The sequence below is a fragment of the Pararge aegeria genome, chromosome 2 (assembly GCF_905163445.1).
Source record: "Pararge aegeria chromosome 2, ilParAegt1.1, whole genome shotgun sequence".
Classification (NCBI taxonomy): domain Eukaryota; kingdom Metazoa; phylum Arthropoda; class Insecta; order Lepidoptera; family Nymphalidae; genus Pararge; species Pararge aegeria.
This window is the reverse complement of record NC_053181.1, coordinates 5,092,697-5,095,037: the sequence shown is the minus strand read 5'-3', so window position 1 is coordinate 5,095,037 and position 2,341 is coordinate 5,092,697. Positions and strand designations below refer to the sequence as shown.

The following is a 2,341-nucleotide window of genomic DNA, read 5'->3' as shown; positions in this document are numbered from 1 at the left end:
GTAAAATTTTCAGATCAGGTACAGTTCAAATTGTTTTAAAACTATCCTGTTGTTCGCGTTTTTAATCCGCGTTTATTACGGTTTTGTACAAATCCCCTTCGTTTTACTGTGATAAAAAGTACCCTAAGTTACTCTCCGCCCTTATAACTAACTCTATGTCAAAAATTAAGTCGGTTGTTTGCCAAGTTAGAGCGTGAAGGAAGACCAAACCAAGCATTATATTAGCCAAATTAAGTAGATTTTCAAGAAAAAAGTACAGAAAAAAATGTTATGAACATAAAAAAAAAAAAAATTGGCTCGTGAAGGATTTGAACCTCCGCCCTCCGATGAGCAAGACCTCCAGTAAATCGGCGCTCTAACCCTCTGAGCTAACGAGCCTTGATGTCAGTGCGATAAATTTTGATTTGTTATCCTGAAGATGACGTCATGCACTGTATTGTATTACTCACCAAGTAAGCAACGAAACGATAAAAAACGTACGTACTATGTCGTTGGCAAACGTTGAAATTAGTGAATTCGTCAAATCCCTTGCAATATAAACAATGCATAAATAAAGAATTATAGTTGGTACTCAATTCGATTACTGAAAAATCTAGCGACAATACTAAAAAATGTATCTTTGTAATAATGAAAAATAAAAAAAACTATTGTTACATTACAGTGTGTTGCTTACTTTATTATTGTAATATGCATAAACAATGTGTATTTTATATTATAACTAGCTGACCCGCGCGACTTCGTCTGCACCATATCAGTTATTACCGGATGTTATAACCTAAAAAACCTAGGACCTATTCGCAGCGCCACTTACCGGGTTCAGCTTTATTTCCAAACTATAAGGACTACAGAGACCCCACACAAATACATAATTTCGTATGAGTAGAAATCTTAAAAACAAAAATCAAGAACCCGACATACCTCGTTAGTTTGCGTAAAATCTGACTGACGCTGTTTTAATCGAGATAAAAAACTAGCTGTTACCCGCGACTTCCTCTGCGTTTGATTTCGTTTTTTGATGTGGCATTCAATTTAGTTTTAGTTCTAAAAAAAATTAAGTATTCACTATCGCTAAGCCTTAAATGAGGGGTTTGCTGCTGTCCGCTGAGAAGTTCTGTCTTCTATCTCCAACCACATTCAGATCTACACAAAGTTTGGGCAAAATTAAACACATATAATAGTAGAAAAATAATTATTTAAATCGGATAAAATTTGTCGGAGTTATGGTGTAAAATCGTCAAACACTATTATCCCCTCTCCCAAAGGAACCAAGCTTAATGTCGGGATAAAAAGTATCCTTTATTACTTCTAACACTTCCAAGAATATGTGTACAAAGTTTCATGAGGATCGGTTATGTAGTTTTTGCGTGAAAGCGTAACAAAGAAACTTACATTGACATTTATAATATTAGTAGGGATAGGGATAGGGATGATAAAAATCTCCAGTGCGTGTTATAACAAACTTACTTGGGTAGGCAGTGCTTTTGTGTATATATGAAACCAACGCCTGTATGTAATGTTTTTAATAGACTGCCATCCGATTGGATTAAACCGCGGCATTTATCGTACTTTTAGCATTTTTATACTCGTCGTAACTTCGAAACGATAGGTCCAATTTGAATAATTTTAAGGGAATTTACAGGTACATAATAGAAAATAGAAAATATTTATTACAAAAACTCAGTACAATAAATCTTTGGAATCCTGACCCCTAAACTTCAGCCCCGGGCCAGTGCCATCCCATAGGAATGTCATCATCTCTCGGTGGTAACATGACAATGTTTGAAAAAGCTGTTATCGTGCTTAATATTAGTTAGCCTCGTGGACTTTTTTGTCGGCAATGATGATTTACTCAAACCTCTTTAACAATCATCGTTACAAATCAGCCAATTTACAGAAAAACATAATTAATTTTCCACTAAAACCTTGAGTTACTCTACCCATTAGTAAAACCTGTATGAAACGCCGTTCGTTAGTTTTGAGTTTTTCGCGATCAAGTTTTGAAGGCGGCATGCAGGGCTAGCATGCCTCATATTTAACTGATTAAAGAAACGAACCGGATCGATCATTTCCATAGCGGAGGCGCAGAATATTGCCCTTACATGGAGTGCAGTTAAGCGCGTGGCCACAGACAGGTCACAATGCAAAAGTGTTGTTTCTGCCCTTTGCCCTAAGTTGGGTTCGTAGGAAGCAATGAGGAGAAGTTGTAGCCCGCATGCTTCGTCCGCGTTTATTAAGTTTTTGTTACTAATCGTTTGTCTTCGTGGCATAACTAACATGCCAAAAATCAAGTTGATTGGTTGCTCAGTTATGGTGTGAAAAAAGGACAAACAAACACACTTTC

General features: G+C 36.4%; 1 non-coding gene across 1 annotated transcript; it reads right to left on the bottom strand.

The window, feature by feature from the left end:
• Positions 1-293: 293 nt before the first annotated feature.
• Trnas-acu lies at positions 294-378 on the bottom strand. The gene is given in 2 exon segments: positions 294-329; positions 341-378. It is a non-coding gene; the product is annotated as a tRNA-Ser (tRNA).
• Between the last annotated feature and the right edge of the window lie 1,963 nt (positions 379-2,341).